This window comes from Oryctolagus cuniculus, chromosome 11 (assembly GCF_051225735.1).
Source record: "Oryctolagus cuniculus isolate XC-2025 breed Fujian yellow rabbit chromosome 11, ASM5122573v1, whole genome shotgun sequence".
NCBI classification, from domain to species: Eukaryota; Metazoa; Chordata; class Mammalia; order Lagomorpha; family Leporidae; genus Oryctolagus; species Oryctolagus cuniculus.
This window is the reverse complement of record NC_142877.1, coordinates 120,020,782-120,039,017: the sequence shown is the minus strand read 5'-3', so window position 1 is coordinate 120,039,017 and position 18,236 is coordinate 120,020,782. Positions and strand designations below refer to the sequence as shown.

Sequence of the window (18,236 nt, the reverse complement as noted above, 5' to 3'; positions counted from 1 at the left end):
GTAAGATTTTTATTTTCAGCATTGAAATGTGGCTTGGTTAAAATCACAACTTTTATTAGAGTAATACAATATTTATCTTGTAAGAGTAAGCAAAAAAACCACATTTAGTTATTTGCTCCTAGTAGCATGAAGTAATTGATGCCTTTTCTAATGCAAATGAAAGATCTGTGCATATAATAGCGCTGTAGCTGGTGTGGATGGATTTCCCTGCCTGCTGAATGTCAGCTGGCGGCGACTGGGGGAGGAGGCCGTTTGCAGGCCAGCAGCTACCTCCATGGAACAAGTTCTTTGTTCCTCGTCTCATGAAACAGGTCCTCCAAGGGTATTAGCCAGTTTTTTCCCCTGAAATTGCTTTTCAAGAGTCTCCTTTATTTTGCTCGACTCTTGAGAGCCAGAGGATTTTTCTGGTTGCTAAGCTGAGTGGTTTTCATACTTCCATTCAGATAAATGGCGAGGCGTGTGGCTTTACCCACTTTGCCCAGTTCCACCTGCCTGCATGGGGATGTGATCTTGCTAGAATTCCATGACAGGAGCCGCCAGTTTCAAGTTCAAGTCCTGTGTGTCTCAGATAATCCAGGTGAGCTCAGCGTGACCTAGTAAAGAATGCAGCGTAAGATCCGTGAATTCTGGCAGCCGAGTTCTGGCCTTTGTTTTGGGAAGGCTCGAACCTGGGTTGGGGTCAGTCTTTACTGGGATTTGTCAGGAAACCGCCTCGGCAGGGAGGCCACAGGACCACGCTCTGCCTCTGATGGTGAGGGGTTCAGACAGGCTGGCGCGGGGCTTCAGAGCCCGTGCCCGGGTTTCATTCTTGGCCGAGCCGCCTACCAGCCAGGCAGCCGTGGACAAGATGGGAAATCTTGGGCGCTCAGGCTCCTCGTCTGTGAAGGGAGGTGACAACCACACCCGTGGTTGTGGGGATGAAATGGGGACACGCAAAGCACGCAGGGAGGACTCAGTGCACGCACTGTTAATTACGCCCTGGCCCTGGGACTGTTCCCTCCTAAGCACTTCAGAAGGTTTTCATTATTTTTTTTAAAAGATTTTACTTATTTATTTGAGAGGTAGAGTTATAGACAGTGAGAGAAAGAGACAGAGAGGTCTTCCTTATGCTTCCTTATGAACCATCACTCCCCAGATGGCCGCAACGGCCAGAGCTGTGCCGATCCAAAGCCAGGAGCCAGGAGCTTCTTCCCAGTCTCCCACGTGGGTGCAGGGGCCCAAGCACTTCCACTGCTATCCCAGGCCACAGCAGAGAGCTGGATGGGAAGAGGAGCAGCTCTGACTTGAACCAGCGCCCATATGGGATGCCGGCGCCGCAGGCAGAGGATTAACCTACTGCGCCACAGCGCCGGCCCCTCATTATATTTTAATGCTAATGCTTGTGTACATCTTGTTTTAAAGAATTTTGTTTATTTGGTATAAAGTTTTATCTGTGAAATGCCAACTCTGTTATATCCACTTGTCAGCTAAAATAGAATATTTCAAAAGCAATAGTCACACATGAAATTTATTGAAAATGGAAGGCAAGGCAACTGATCGGAACCAACACTCCTTGTCAGAGTGTGTCCCCCAACAGCGAGTTACACAGTTTTTTATAGTATTCTGTCCACTAGGGCTCACAATTTCACAAACCCTTGGTATGCAGTGAACAATGAAAAAAACCAGAATATGGTTGTAAGATGACAGTTAATGACAAGCCCAGGAACAATAGCAGATCCGAGATATCCTGTAAGATGCCAGCGCAGGGCGCGTTTCTGTCAACTTAGCTCCTGGGACTTTGACCCCCATGTAGTTTCACAAGATCCGCCCTTAGCTGGTAGCGAGCAAAGTGAGTATGTACAGAAGCCAGAGTCTGCAGTTGGCTTTTTTTTTTTTTTTTGACAGGCAGAGTTAGAGACAGAAAGGTCTTCCTTCCATTGGTTCACTCCCCAAATGGCCGCCACGGCCGGTGCTGCGCCGATCCAAAGGCAGGAGCCAGGTGCTTCCTCCTGGTCTCCCATGCGAGTGCAGGGCCCAAGCACTTGGGCCATCCTCCACTGCACTCCCGGGCCACAGCAGGGAACTGGATGCAGTTGCCTTTTAGCCACACTCCATTTTGATTTTGACTGCAAGTCTTTTTCCCTTTTTTTACTAATAAAAAACTGACCTGCATCACTACCGTCACGACACTGAGTTCCTGTAATTCTGGCCGAAAGCACAGAGCTGTGATGTTTGAGCCAGAGCTTTACTGCGAGTTAGATTTATGATTTCCAGTAGGCTTTTAGAAGTGCTGCCCAGGGACCCGTGCCCCTGCCCCGATTCTAGACTGGGTCCTTTTCAATCTGCTTGCGTCGGCACCTTAACAAAGAATGATTCTGTTGAGAGTTTGGGCAGAGCTTCGCTTGTTTTTCTCCTGGAGATTCCGATCTATTGTGCCGTCAGAAACTCCCACAGCTGGTGTTTTTCATGTTTTAGGCTTCAGAGCAAAAGGATGAAAACTTAAGTCTAAATTTTCTAGCACTACTATTTGTTTTCTCTGGAGGTTTTAGGTTCCATTGGCACTGAAGTAGTAACAGTATGTGTAGAAAATCTGTTAAACATACTGGAGTTACACAATATAGCATTTTTCTGGGAACAAGAGCTGCGGAAATAACAAAACCATTAAGACATCGTCGGAGCCGATGATGGCAAAGGCAGAATCGTGCTGAGTTCAAGGAGGAAGCGATCTCTGCAGGCAGAGGAAGGAAGGAGAGTCAGGTTCTGGAGCCAACGTGACCTCTGATGGAAGGGGCATAGTGTGGAGGGAGGTGGAGCCTACGTGACCTCTGATGGAAGGGGCGTAGTGTGGAGGGAGGTGGAGCGGATGTGACCTCTGATGGAAGGGGTGTAGTGTGGAGGGAGGTGGAGCCTACGTGACCTCTGATGGAAGGGGCATAGTGTGGAGGGAGGTGGAGCCTACGTGACCTCTGATGGAAGGGGTGTAGTGTGGAGGGAGGTGGAGCCTACGTGACCTCTGATGGAAGGGGCGTAGTGTGAAGGGAGGTGGAGCCTACATGACCTCTGATGGAAGGGGCGTAGTGTGGAGGGAGGTGGAGCCTACGTGACCTCTGATGGAAGGGGCATAGTGTGGAGGGAGGTGGAGCCTACGTGACCTCTGATGGAAGGGGCATAGTGTGGAGGGAGGTGGAGCCTACGTGACCTCTGATGGAAGGGGTGTAGTGTGGAGGGAGGTGGAGCCTACGTGACCTCTGATGGAAGGGGTGTGGTGTGGAGGGAGGTGGAGCCTACGTGACCTCTGATGGAAGGGGCGTGGTGTGAAGGGAAGTGGAGCCTACGTGACCTCTGATGGAAGGGGTGTAGTGTGAAGGGAGGTGGAGCCTACGTGACCTCTGATGGAAGGGGTGTAGTGTGGAGGGAGGTGGAGCCTACGTGACCTCTGATGGAAGGGGCGTAGTGTGGAGGGAGGTGGAGCCTACGTGACCTCTGATGGAAGGGGCATAGTGTGGAGGGAGGTGGAGCCTACGTGACCTCTGATGGAAGGGGTGTAGTGTGGAGGGAGGTGGAGCCTACGTGACCTCTGATGGAAGGGGCGTAGTGTGGAGGGAGGTGGAGCCTATGTGACCTCTGATGGAAGGGGCGTAGTGTGGAGGGAGGTGGAGCCTACATGACCTCTGATGGAAGGGGCATAGTGTGGAGGGAGGTGGAGCCTACATGACCTCTGATGGAAGGGGTGTAGTGTGGAGGGAGGTGGAGCCTATGTGACCTCTGATGGAAGGGGCATAGTGTGGAGGGAGGTGGAGCCTACATGACCTCTGATGGAAGGGGCGTGGTGCAGAGGTGTGAGGGAGGTGGAGCTGATGGAAGGGGTGTTGATGGAAGGAAGCATTTTGGGAAGTGAACCAGTGGATGAAAGATCTCTCTCTCTGCCTTTCAAATAAATAAAATTATAAAAAAGATCCGACTTGTTCTCCTTCCATTCCCTTTAAAAAATATTTATTTATTTGAGAGGCCGAGTTAAAGAGAGGAGGAGAAGCAGAGGTCTTCCATCGGTGTTTACTCCCCAAATGGCCGCAACAGCCGGAGCTGGGCTGATCAGGAGCCAGGAGCTTCTTCCAGGTCTCCTGTGTGGGTGCAGGGGCTCAAGCATGTGGACCATCCTCCACTGCTTTCCCAGGCCATTAGAGAGCTGGATCGGAAGAGGAGCAGCCAGGACACAAACTGGCACCCACAAGGCATGCTGGCACTGCAGGTGGAGTCTTACCCTGCTTTGCCGCAGCGCCAGCCGCCTTTCCGTTCTATGTCAGAAGCATCTGGGACAGAACCTTCCCTCGGGCCTCGCTGCCTGCAGCTACCAGTGACTGCTGTTTCCCAGGGCCACGTGATGGGTGCTTTTCTGGATTCTTGGGTATGATGAGTGGCCTTCCTTTAAGGCCTTTGATGAGAGGGGTAATGTAACCAGGACACCCTGTGTCCTCAGCTCAGCTTTCTCCATGTTGCCCTGTGTGCTGCCTCACCCCGGACTCCTCATTTGCTTGCCGTCTTTCCTGTTGTCCAGCCCTTCCTTCACCTGTGCCTAGCAGACTATCAGAACTTTCCAGCTGCTATGTAGCACACCCATGGCCTGGCAGCTGCCTGGAGGGGCCGAGTCAGCAAGAGATTCCGAGATGTGTGCGTGTGTGTGTGCGTGCATGTGTGTGTGCGTGCATGTGTGTGTGCGTGCATGTGTGTGTGCACGTGCGTGTGTGTGTGCGTGTGTGTGTGCGTGCGTATGTGTGCGTGCTTGTCTGCGTGTGTGCGCGCGTGTATGTGTGTGTGTGCGTGCATGCGTGTGTGCGCGTGCGTGTGTGTGTGTTCTTTAAGATTGATTTATTTTAAAGGCAGAGTTAGAAAGATCTTGAATCTGCCGATTTACTCCCCAGATGGCTGCGATGACCAGGGCTGGGCCAGACTGAACCCAAGAGCCAGGAGTTTCCTTCAGGTTCCCCCACAAGGGTGTCAGGGGCCCAAGCGTTTGTACCGTCCCCCGTTGCCTTCCCAGGAAGCTGGATCAGGAGTGGAGCAGCTGGGACCCAAACCAGTGCTAGGATGGGATGCCAGCCATTGTGGTGGTTTCACCCAATTCACCACAGTGCCAGCCCTGTACACTGTGTAGAACAAGGCCTGTACCCACAGACTTTGTCACGCATCCAGAAAGAGAAAGAAAAGAAAGAACTGTGTAAGTTTCCTGTATAAGGAAATAGTAGACAAAATACCACAGAGGGGGCCGGTGCTCTGGCATAGGGGGTAAAGCCCTAGCCTGCATTGTTGGCATCCCATATGGGCGCTGGTTCAAGTCCCAGCTGCTCCACTTCTGATCCAGCTCTCTGCTGTGGCCTGGGAAAGCAGCAGAGGACGCCCAAGTCCTTGGGCCCCTGCACCCACATGGGAGACCTGGAAGAAGCTCCTGGCTCTTGGCTTCAGATCGGCTCAGCTCTGGCCATTGTGACCATCTGGGGAGTGAACCAGCGGATGGAAGACTGACTCCCTCCCTCCCTCCCTCCCTCCCTCTCTGTCTCCCTCTCTCTCTCTCTCTCTCTCTCTCTCTCCCTCCAGCTCTGCCTTTCAAATAAATACATCTTAAAAAAAAATACCACAGAGCCGTGCTCATTTAGGTGCCAAATAAAATTCCAGCAGGTGGCTGAGAGACAGGCTGGGCCATCTCGGGCTGGGGCTTGTTAGTCTGTTTAGGTGGCCAGAGACCCACAGGCTGGGCAGCCTGACCACAGGGGTTTGGTGCCTCACAGCTCTGGAGGCTGCAACTCCGAGATCACGGTGCCAGCTGGCCGCTCTCTCCTGAGACTCCCTCCTCAGTTTCTCCATGGCTGGTGCCCTGCATCTTCACACGCTCGTCTCTACCGTGTCTGTGTCCTGATCTCTTCTTAGGAGACCGCCAGTCATACTGGATTCCAGCTCCTCACTGTGACTTAGTCACCCCAAGGCTCCGTCTCCAAGTGCAGTTTTCCCAGGTACTGGAGATTTCAGCATGGGCACTTTGGGAGAACACAGCTCCGCCTGTAACAGGTGATGTGCGGGGCGTCTGAAGTGCTCTGTCTCTGTGGGTTCAAAGAATGTGGTGTTTTTTTTTGTTTGTTTAGTTTTTTTTTTTTTTTTTTTTTTTTTTTTTGACAGGCAGAGTGGACAGTGAGAGAGAGAGACAGAGAGAAAGGTCTTCCTTTTGCCGTTGGTTCACCCTCCAATGGCCGCCGCAGCCAGTGCGCTGCAGCCAGCGTACTGTGCTGATCCGAAGGCAGGAGCCAGGTGCTTCCTCCTGGTCTCCCATGGGGTGTAGGGCCCAAGTACTTGGGCCATCTTCCACTGCACTCCCTGGCCACAGCAGAGGGCTGGCCTGGAAGAGGGGCAACCGGGACAGAATCCGGCGCCCCGACCGGGACTAGAACCCGGTGTGCCAGCTCCGTAAGATTGAGGATTAGCCTATTGAGTCGCGGCGCCGGACAGAATGTATGTTTTGTACTTTGACATTTCTGAAATTATTTCTGACCTTTGATGTATAGTTTTAAAAAGCATAGTTCCCTGATTGTTCCGCTAATGGCCGACAGGGAGGACAGGACCAGCTTTCGCTAGGAAAGAAGTGTGGTGTTAGATGAGCTGGCCTGTGTGCCCACTGGAGCACAGGGCGAGGGCTTTTCTTCTCTAGACACCTGTCCAGGGGCTGGCGCTGTGGCACAGCAGGGTAAGCCTCCACCTGCGGCACCGGCATCTCGTATGAGTGCTGGTTTGAGTCCCGGCTACTCCACTTCTGATCCAGCTCTCTGCTATGGCCTGGGAAAGCCGTAGAAGATGGTCCAAGTGCTTCGGCCCCTACACACATGTGGGAGACCCGGAAGAAGCTCCTGGCTCCGGATTGGCCCAGTTCCGGCTGTTGGGGTATGAATAGCGGGTGGAAGACCTCTCTCTGTTTCACCTCTGTGTCTTTAACTCTGCCTCTCAAATAACTAAAATCAATTTTTTAAAAATTTGCTTGTCTGGAATGAATCTGTCTTCGGTTTGCTTCCCTGTCCCCAACCATCACATTCCCCTTCTTCTTCATCCCAGTCGTCTGCCTTCCTCTGCCCAGAGCCCCAGCGAGTTGGTTCCGTCCAGTGAAGTTACAGAGCACAGGAGCCTGGACCTGGCTCTCTGAGCACGCAGGACACGTTTTCCCCCTCTTGTGGGGGCATGGCCTGAACCGGGTCCCCTGCCCCCAAGTCCCCAAGTGGCTGCATTTGCAATAAGGAAGGAACTGAAGTAGATGGGGCCAGGAGTGTGGGCTCTGGTCCAGCAGGGTTAGGTCCAGTGTCTTTACAGGAAGGGACTCCACAGAGAACTCCCCCCTATACCCTTGCGGGGACAGTGAGAAGGTGGCCATCTGTAAGCCAGGAAGCCCCTACTAGGAAGTGACTTTCCAGTCTCCATAACTGAGAAAATAGTGTTCTGCTGTTTAAGCCACTCCATCGGACCTGCTGTCACAGCAGTCCATGCTGACTCCTACTCGGGTGTGAATTCCTCGGAGAGCGGTCAGTGCTCTCAGTTGTCTGGGCTGACTTCAGTGTAAGCTCCTCCCTGGACCAAAAACAATCCACTAGGTTTGGGCTTGGGCCAGTCAAGCTGTGCCCCTGGCACTGGGACAGTATCACTAGTAAGGACAGATAGGTAAGCAGTCATGGGGGCCAGCATTGTGGTGCAGTGGGTTATGCCACCGCCTGAAGCACCAGCATCCCATATGGGCACCTGTCCAGTCCCAGCTGCCCACTTCTTATCTGGCTCCCTGTTAATGCACCAGATGTGGTAAGGTTTCTTGCGATGAGGTGGTCCTGGGTTTTCTGGATGAATCCTAAGTGAAAGGACAGGTGTCCTTACCAGAGGGAGGAGGAGAAGACAGAATGGAATTATGGAGCCACCAGATGCTGAAACGGCATAAACGTGTTCTCCCCGAGAGCTTCGGGGACCGGAGCCCTAAGGGATTTTGGACTTCCAGCCCCCAGAACTGTAAGAGAAAATGTTTCTCTTATGTTAAGCCTTAAGTTTTTGGTTATTTATTAGAGCAGCCTTAGAAAACTAATCTATGGCCGGCGCCATGGCTCACTAGGCTAATCCTCCGCCTAGCGGCGCCGGCACACCGGGTTCTAGTCCCGGTTGGGGCGCCGGATTCTGTCCCGGTTGCCCCTCTTCCAGGCCAGCTCTCTGCTGTGGCCAGGGAGTGCAGTGGAGGATGGCCCAGGTGCTTGGGCCCTGCACCCCATGGGAGACCAGGAAAAGCACCTGGCTCCTGGCTCCTGCCATCAGATCATCGCGGTGCGCCGGCCGCAGTGCACCGGCCGCGGCGGCCATTGGAGGGTGAACCAACGGCAAAGGAAGACCTTTCTCTCTGTCTCTCTGTCTCTCTCTCTCACTGTCCACTCTGCCTGTCAAAAAAAAAAAAAAAAAAAAAAGAAAACTAATCTAGCCAGTGGATTAAAGTCTACTTAATCAGAGAAAGCGGTGTTTCAGGCTGCCAGGTGGCCCAAAGAGCAGACCTTGGTTTCTTGCAGTTCTGGACACTATAGGCCCTAGAGGCTGGCAAGGCTGGATCCTAGCGAGAGCTCTCTTCCTGACTTGTGGATGGCTGTCTTCTATCCTTGTCCTCTGATGGCCTTCCCTTACTGCATAGAGAGAGCACTTCTGGTGTCTCTTAAAAGGACACTAATCCTATTAGAGGTCTTACATACTCTTTTAATTTTACTTCCTTATAAATTCTATCTCCAAATAAGGTCACATTGGGGATTAGGGTTTCAACATGAGTTTGGGGGTAGGGGTATGTGCCACAGTTCAGTCCTTAACGCGTGATCAATCAAGACTTAAATTGATTTAAAACAAAATTTAGTGTCAACAGATTGTTAGTGAACACCAGGCAAGCAATTCTATTTGAATAAAAATAGTATTTAAATTAAATGTGGAAATGGAATATTGAAAACCATGAACATAAGTAGAATAAGGTAATCTGGTATTACATGAATATATCTACATAATTACATATATAAAATACACATGAGCTGTCTTAGGCAATGATGCTATTGTGATTACTCAAATTGGAACCTTTGCCCAAAGAACGTGTTACAGTTCAGATATGTATAATAGCAATGAGTCACTCAAGCTATGACTCAGCCTAATTATGTCTAATTATTTTTAGCTTTGGTCTCAGATTTTTTTTTTTTTTTGCCAGCAGAACTCACATTTGGCATAGAGAGCTGAATGCAAGATGTATTTTTATTATTTATAATTGGATAAACTTGATGTGAAAAGTATTTCGGAGCATGTTAGGAGACAAGAATAAAGGGCTGAGTTCCTGAGAAGAGTTCTGCATTATACAGACTAGCGAAGTCCCTGTTCGCACTTCACTTTGGAGTTTCTCTGGGATCATAAGCCATCCCTGTAAGGGGTGTAGTAGAGAGGTGAACAGTTAAGGATCTGAAGTGATCCAAGCATGATACTTAAAGCTGTGATCTGAGAATTTAGAGAACTTGAAAGAAGTGAGGTACACCATGTTGGAGTTGATGGAGACAAAAGTCCTGATAATGATTTTTCAAAGAATGCAGCCTGGGTGAGACACAGTCGACACTGGAGACATGGTCCGTGAATATCACACAAGAGAACCAAAGAGGTCCTTGGGAATTGGTGCATTACTTGTCGCCTTCAACTTTATCATGTGGCATGTTACGTGAATAACTTGGAAGAATGCATATAATCATTGTATGTGAACCCTGATGTTGTGCCTCAGAAACAACATGGATTCTCACTGAAAAGCTTTTACATTCTCTAAGCTCCAAGTAGGTTATCAGTGGTGGAAACACTTCTGGAATGGAATGGCGGAACAGAGACCTCCAAAAATCAGCTCTTCCATAAAAGCAACAAGAGCAAAATACAAGAAGCAAAAAGTGGCAGAATTGAAGGGGGAAATGGGCAACCCAACAGTAATGGAGATTGTCCCACGTTCAGTGGATGGAACACCTAGTCAGAGGGTCAACAAAGAAATACCACTCTAAGCCGGCCCTAGCGGACCTCTGTAGAACACTCCCGCCAAGAACAGCGGGACGCACTTTCTTTTCCATGTGCGTGGGGCGCTCTCCAGGACAGACCACTTCAGGCCACATGACAAGCCCTGTAAGTTAATAGGATTGAAATCACACAGAGTGTATTCTCCAACCACAGCAGAATAAGATGAAAAATTAATGAAGTTTGGGAAACTCACATATAGGGAAGCTGAATAACATTATAAAGAATGGCCAGAGGAAACCACAAGGGGAATTAAGGTATTTTGAGATGAATGAAACAAGACATATGCAATAAAACATGGGGAGCAGGAGCTGCAGTGCTTCGAGGGAGATTTGTATCCAGAAGAAGAAACATCGCTGTAACCAAGTCAAATCGGAACCAGTGTTCCACCCTTAAAAAAAAAAAAAAGCACGCTAAGCCCAAAGTAAGCAGCAGGAAGAAAATAATAAAGACAGTGGAGATAAATTAAATGGAGAACAGAGAATAATAGAGAAAACAATCATTGGTCCTTTGAAAAGATCAACAAAATTAACATTTTAGGGGAAAAAAGACTCAAATTAGTAAAATCAGAAATACAAGGGGACATCAGAGCTGACCTCAAGAAACAGAACTATAAGGAGTATTATGAATAATGATACACCAACATTATATAGCCTAGATGGAATGGACAAATTCCTAGAAATACAGAAAGTACTAAAATTTAAAAAGAAATAGAAAATTTGGATAGACCATTAATAAAGAGATTGAATCAATAATAATAAAAAAATCTACCAGTAAAGAAAAACACAGAGCTGGCGCTGTGGCTCAATAGGCTAATCCTCTGCCTTGCGGCGCCGGCACACCGGGTTCGGATTCTGTCCCGGTTGCCCCTCTTCCAGGCCAGCTCTCTTCTGTGGCCCGGGAGTGCAGTGGAGGATGGCCCAAGTGCTTGGGCCCTGCACCCCATGGGAGACCAGGAGAAGCACCTGGCTCCTGGCTTCCAATCAGCGCGGTGCGCCGGCCGCGGCGGCCATTGGAGGGTGAACCAACGGCAAAAGGAAGACCTTTCTCTCTGTCTCTCTCTCACTGTCCACTCTGCCTATCCAATAAATAAATAAATAAACAAGAAAAACCCAGGACCAGCTGGCTTCACTGGCAAATTCTACCCAACATTTAAGAATTAATAACGACCTTCTCAAACTCTTCCGAAAAACGAGAGAGGAATGAACACTTCCTGACTTTTTAAAGATTTATTTATTTGAGAGACAGAGGCAGAGAGAGAGAGAGAGGGAAGGAGAGAGGGGTCTTCTGTCTGCTGGTTCACTCCACAAATGGCAGAACGCAGAAGCTGGGCTGATCTGATCTGAAGCCAGGAGCCAGGAATTTGCTCCAGGTTTCCCATGTAGGTGCAGGGGCCAAAGGACTTGGGCCGTCTTCCACTGCTTTCCCTGGCCATAACAGAGCTAGATCAGAAGTGGAGCAGCCAGGACTGGAACCGGCACCATATGGGATGTTAGCGCTGCAGGTAGCAGCTTTACCCACTGTGCCACAGCACCAGCCATGTTCCTGACTCTTTCTATGAGACCAGTGCTACTCTGATACCAAAGCCAGACAAATACATTCCAATGAAAGAAAATGATAGACTAATATTCCTCATGCATGCAGATGCAAAGACACTGGGCAAAATACAGTACTAGCAAACTGGATTGAGCAGGATATTAAAGCAATTATATGCCATGATCAACTGAGAATTATCCTGGGAAAGCAGGAGTGGTTCAATATGCAAAAATCAATGTGACACATCAGATTAATAGAATGAAAGAGAAAAAAAGCCCTGTATGGTCATCTCAATTGAAGCAGGAAATCATTTGGCAAATTTCAACACCTTGGGGCCAGAGTTGTGGCACAGCGGGTAAAGCCACTGCCTGCGATGCTGGTATCCCATATGGGTGCCGTTTTGAGTCCCGGCTGCTCCACTTCTAATCCAGCTCCCTGCTAATGGTCTGGGATAAGCAGCGGAAGATAGCCCAAGTGTTTGGGCCCTTGCCACCCACATGGGAGACTTGGATCAACCTCCTGGCTTCAACCTGGCCCAGTGCTGGCTGTTGCTACCATCTGGAGAGTGAACCAGTGGATGGAAGATTCTCTCTCTCTCTGTTTCTGTCTCTCTCTCTCTCGCTCTGTGTCTGTGTGTTTCTCCCTCTCTCTGTAACTCTGACTTTCAAAATAATGAACAGATTTTTTTTTAAGAATCCAACACCTTTTTATGATAAAAATGTACATCAGGGGGAAGGTATTTAGCTTGGAATGCCCACATCCCATCTTGAAGTGCAGGGGCAAATCCTAGCTACTCGGCACTTCCAGTCCAGCTTCCTCTAATGCACACCCGGGGAGGCAGCAGGTGATGGCCTAAGTACTGGGGTCCTTGCCATCCATGTGGGAGACCTGCTTGGAGTTCCTGGCTCCTGGCTTCCTCCTGGCCCAGCCTTGGCTGTTGCAGGCATTTGGGGAGTGATCTAGCTGATGAAAGATTTCTCTCTGTATGTCTCTTTCTCTGTCTCTCTCCCTTTCTCCCCCTTTCCACCCCTCCAAAATAAATAAATTAAAAAATCTTTTAGAGCTGTGTTTTTTTCATTTCTAGGAGGTTAATGTTTGGGGCTAATCCTTGTGGTTTATTATTCTTTTGCCATTTGTTTAGGGAAGATGATCTGAACAATTTTTTTTCCTTTAAAGATGTATTTATTTGAAAGGCAGAGTTATAGAGAGGCAAAGGCAGAGAAAGAGGTCCTCCGTCTTCTGGTTCACTCCCCAGATGGCCGCTACGGCTGGAGCTGAGCTGATCAGGAGCCAGGAACCTCCCTTGGGTCTCCCATGTGGGAGCAGAGGCCCAAGCACTTGGGCCATCTTCTGCTGCCTTCCCAGGCCACAGCAGAGAGCTGGATTGGAAGTGAAGCAGCCAGGACTTGAACTGACGCCCATGTAGGATGCTGGCACTGCAGGCAGCAGCTTTACCTGCTATGCCACAGTGCTGGCCCCTGAAAAAATTTTTTTCATTGAATCAGACATAAAATGTTTCAGACATACAAAAGAGTTGAATGCACTTATGTACTCACCATCCAGGTTGAACGCAGAGTTAACACTTTGCCATATTTCCTTCAGGTTTTTTGTTAAGGAAGCATAGCGTTGCAGCTTAAATCCCCACTCCCAGACCCCTTCCTTCCCCCTCAGAGTGACCACAGAGGTGTTCAGTGTATTTGTGCCCTGGTGCTCACAGCCTCATGGGGTCAGTGGCTCAAAACTTCTTCCCCCTTGTGTTTTTATGGGTTGCGATATTTGGTATTATTTTATAAATTTACAGTTTCTGTGGCGTGTACCCTTTGGTGCTTCTCCTTTATCAGATAATTTTTTAGTGTTTTGTCGTATTGTTATATTTAGGTCTCTGTCATTTAATAGCAGTATACTGTTCTGTCTATTTGATTTCTATCTGTTCATTCCCCCATGCAGTGACAAGCATGTGACACTTAGTATTAGCTATTATTATTGGTGGAAGTTTCGAAGCAGTAGTTTCTTTTTGTTATTGTAAGTAGTGGCTCATTGCACAGCCCTGTCCATGCGTTGTGCTCACTGCAGGAGAGGTTCTCTCGGGTGGACTCCTGGGAGTGGGACTGTCGGTTGCTGTAGAGGTTGTAATCCCAGGTTACTCCCCACAGCGCTGTGCCCATATACAGTCCCTCCAGCAGTGTGTTTGGTTGGTCGGTTTTGAATTACGGTGACTGTAGATACGGCCTGCCCTGAGCTGCATCGGGGGCCTGGGTCCAGGCAGGGCTTCCTGAGCTACAGACATCTCCCTTGTGAAACCGCCTCCCCAGCCTCCTTCCACCACCCCTGCCCGCCCACCGCGGCCTCCGCCCCATCCGCTCCTTCCTCTCCGCTGTAGTACCCGGCACAGGGCAGGCTGCCGCAGCTAAGGTCTGAGAGCCAGTCGCCCTGCACGGAGTCGGCCTGCCCCTCGCTGCACCTGCCTGCCCCAACCCAAGCCTCTCATAGGAGCTGCTTGAATCCAGGGAATTAATTCCCCCAGCCTCTGGTGTGGTGCCCGCCACCTGATGTTCATCGAGCAATCAGTTTGTGTGAACCAGACTTGTGCCCTGGGTCAGATCGCTTCCCATTCCTGGGCTGGCTTCCAGCGCGTGCTCCGGGGAGAGACACGGCACTCGATGCATTTCAGCTCTGAAGCTCTGACACAGGAGGTCACTTCCTAGGAACAGCTGCTCAGCTGTCCACCCCTCCCCAGCCCCAACGTTTGAGGCTGTTCACCCAGTCCTGTAAGAATCCTAAAGGCTTTCCCCCGCTTCTTTGACGTCCATGATGGGAGTCGTGCTTCTGTCAGCTGATGTGCGGAGATCCCCACAACCACCTTCAGGTCCAGTGACTGCTGGAAAGACTCAAAACTCAGAGAAGCTGGGACGCTCAGGGCACTCTGCATGGGCTCGGGAGTGACAGATCACTGTCAGCAGTCATGGATGCGTGGGGGAGTCGGAGCCCCCAGCCGCCTCTTGGTGACGATGAAGGGAGGTGGTGGATATTTGGTCGGAGCAGGGGAGGTGCATGAGGGTGGGTTGGGTCATAAGGGCTGCAAGGAGGGAAGGATGAGGATGAGGTCAGGTTTCGCTTGGTGAGGGAACGTGTGTGTGTGCAGGGGCCGGGGGTAGCTGGAGAGGGAAGTGGAGACAGTTCTCTCTGGAATATGTTGTTCTAAGGTGCCTGTGATACATGCGTGCAGGTCTGAAGTTCAAAGCGGGGGCTGGCGCTGTGAGAAGCCCACGACAGCCAGGGCTGGGTCACGATGAAGCCAGGAGCCAGGAACTCTGGGTCTCCCACATGGATGGTGTGGACCCAGGTACTTGAGCCATCATGCGATTGGGAGCTGAGGAGGAGAGAAGTGTGGAAAGAAGCACAGGTGGGGCCAGCGCCGTGGCACAGCGGGTTAAAGCCCTGGCCTGAAGCACCATCCCATATGGCATCCCATATGGGTGCCAGTTCTAGTCCCGGCTGCTCCTCTTCCCATCCAGCTCTCTGCTGTGGCCTGGGAAAGCAGTAGAAGACGGCCCAAGTGCTTGGGTCCCTGCACCCAGATAGGAGACCCGGGAGAAGCTCCTGGCTCCTGGCTCCTGGCTTCAGATTGGCGCAGCTCCGGCCGTTGCAGCCATCTAGGGAGTGAACCAGTGGATGGAAGACTCTCTCTCTCCACCCCTCTCTTTAATTCTTTCAAATAAACAAAATAAATCTTAAAAAAATAAAAGAAGCAGCAGCACAGGCAAAGCTGCAGAAGTTGGGTTGGGGAGATCAGGGGAAGGTGGAGGTGGTGCTGGGGAGAGATGTCCTGAGCGGGAGGACACTGAGAATGTTCCAGGGGGAGGAGTCGAGGGAGAGGACAGGGAGAAAGGGAAGCCTGTTCTTGAGAAGGCGGGGGACCCAAGGGGAGGCGGGAGGGAAGCTCGCAGGTGCAGGAGAGCATGAGCAACCGCTTCCTCAAAGCCGTGGGGTGTTGCTGCGTTTCTGTTCGGTTCAGCTCAACAGCACTACTTGCTCCCTGCTCCCTTGTGCCAGACCCTGCAGTGAGCGGGGGATGCAAGTGGGAACGGATTTCGGCTCCTCTGGGATTAGAGAGGAGTTGGGGGGGCTCAGAGCTAACGTTTGTAGAGCATGGACTTGGCCACACAGCTACAGCATTCGGTTCTCAGACAATTCCAGGCAGTGGGCAGAGGTCCCATGGTGTCCTCTGTTAACAGACCAGGAAGTGGGGGTGGGGAGGGGGTAGAGGACACCGTGGGCCTGGACTGGAGACCCAGGAGGACTCTGGGAGCTGTGCTCTCAGGGCGCCATCACACACCTGCTCTTTCATACGCCACGTCTCAGAATGGGGGCTGGCCAAACGCCGTGCTCCCGGCGTGCTCCAGGTCAGTCCGGACTGAGTGTCGCTTTCGTCGATTCATTCGCTTTGCTCGCGGCCGCTCAGAGCTGGCGGGTTCCTGTGCAGCCTTCCTGAGGCAGCCTCAGCCAGGCTCCTCTCCCTCCACGTGAATCTTCCTCGGCTTTTAATTATAGGCACAAAGGATTTGTTTTAATTTAGGAGCTGTGTGGGAAATCTTGCCGCAGTCTGGAGAGAAGATGACAGGAGATCGGTAACTCTAGCCTGAGCCTCTCGCCTGCACAGCATCACTGTCCGGGGGGCTCACAGGTGCCTCAGACCCTGAAGCCTGAGCCCCCGACTCCCACCTCGGACTTGCCTCCCCTCCTGGGCTAGTGGTGTCCCCGTGGTGCTCCAGGCCTGGGGACAAAGCCTTCTCTAATTCCTGCATTTCATTAGCATGGATGCATTCATTGGCTCTCTCACAGGTCCACGATCCAGCCCTGTGTGGCAACTTTATGTGCTAACTTGGCTAATGGTACCCAATATCTCCTTAAACACCAGCTTCGATGATACTGTAAGACTTTTTTTATTTAGATGAGATTAAAATTTCAAAAATCAGGGGCCTGTACTGTGGCGCAGTAGGTTAACACCTGACCTGAAGTACCGGCATCCCATATGGGCAGCGGTTCGAGACCTGGCTACTCCACTTCCGATCCAGCTCTCTGCTATGGCCTGGGAAAGCAGTAGAAGATGACCCAAGTCCTTGGGCTTCTGCACCTGCGTGGGAGACCTGGAAGAAGCTCCTGGCTCCTGGCTTCATATTGGTGCAGCTCTGGCCGTTGTAGCCAGTTGGGGAGTGAACCAGCGGATGGAAGACCTCTCTCTCTTTCTCTCTCTGCCTCTGCCTCTTTCTGTGTAACTCTGACTTTCAAATAAATAAATAAATCTTTAAAAAATTTTTCAAAAATCAGACTGAGCAAAGCAGACAATGTAGGTGGCCCTCATGTAGTAAGTTGAAGGCCCCAAGATGAAAAATCCTGACCTCCCGAGAAAGGAGTTCCACCAGCATTGTTTAGGGGTACAGACTGTCTGAAACTTGGTACCCATTAGGCAATCCCTCTGGCTCTCCCTGCCCCCAGACTGTGGCAATCACCATTTTGTCACTACTCTGAGTGTCTGGGTCTCCCACGTGAGTGGCAGGGGTCCATGTATTTGGGCCATCTTCCCAGGTACATTAGCAGGGAGCTGGACTGGAACTGAATCAGTTGGACTCACACAGGTGCCCACAATGCAGCATAGCATCAACCTGCTGTGCCGCAGCACCGCCCCACAATCCTGAATTTTAATTGCAATGTTAGTCCACTTCTGTCATTGTTGTAACTAGTATGTTTAAGTCAATTATGGCATAGTATTTTGTGTTTTCTATTTGTCCTGCTTTTAAAAATTCTTAAACTTTCTCTTTTCTTGAGTGCTTTGGGAATGAGTTTATTTTTTCCATTTCATTATTAACCTTTGCTGTTGTAAAGTTGTGAACTCTGTGTTTATTCTTTAATAATTTGTCTGAGGGGCCACCATTCTGGGCCCAGCCCCAGCCATTGCAGCCACCTGGGGAGTGAACCAACAGATGGAAAATCAATCTCTCTCTCTCTCTCTCTCCCCCCCTCCCCCTCCCCCTACCTTCTCTCCCTCTTTCTCTGTAACTCTGCCTTTCAAATAATTAAAAAAAACTTTTAAAAACCTTTTTTTTTTTTACAGGCAGAGTGGACAGTGAGAGAGAGAGAGAGACAGAGAGAAAGGTCTTCCTTTGCCGTTGGTTCACCCTCCAATGGCCGCCGCGGCTGGTGCACCGCGCTGATTGGAAGCCAGGAGCCAGGTGCTTCTCCTGGTCTCCCATGGGGTGCAGGGCCCAAGCACTTGGGCCATCCTCCACTGCACTCCCTGGCCACAGCAGAGAGCTGGCCTGGAAGAGGGGCAACCAGGACAGGATCCGGCGCCCCGACTGGGACTAGAACCTGGTGTGCCGGCGCCGCTGGGTGGAGGATTAGCCTATTGGGCCTCAGCGCCGGCTTAAAAACTTTTTTAAAAATGCCTGTCATAACTGGTGTGTTGAACAGCACCCAGCTTCCAAGTGAGGGGGATAGCTGAAGCCATGGTTTGAGGCCTCAGAACATTGCCTTTTGCAGGCAGCTGTTAGACCTGAACAGGCTGTTGACCCCAGGAGTCACCTGGCCAGGCAGGAGGACATCTCTACGAAGTCCCCTGTAGCAGGAGGGGGCCGAGTAGCTGCCTGGTTTGG

The 18,236-nt window shown here is 50.7% G+C and overlaps 1 long non-coding RNA gene across 3 annotated transcripts in view; it reads left to right on the top strand.

Annotated features, from left to right (window-relative positions):
• LOC149123654 (uncharacterized) overlaps positions 1 to 18,236 on the top strand; it is a 56,400-nt gene that overhangs the window by 1,601 nt on the left and 36,563 nt on the right. The window contains exons 3-4 of one of the 3 annotated variants that reach the window (XR_016216385.1): positions 444 to 577; positions 1,136 to 6,085. The exons of 1 other annotated variant lie outside the window; for it this stretch is intronic. This is a non-coding gene — a long non-coding RNA (uncharacterized LOC149123654). Of the gene's footprint in view, positions 1 to 443; positions 6,086 to 18,236 lie in introns of those variants that run through there. One more of the 3 variants, XR_016216384.1, reaches the window with a different exon arrangement.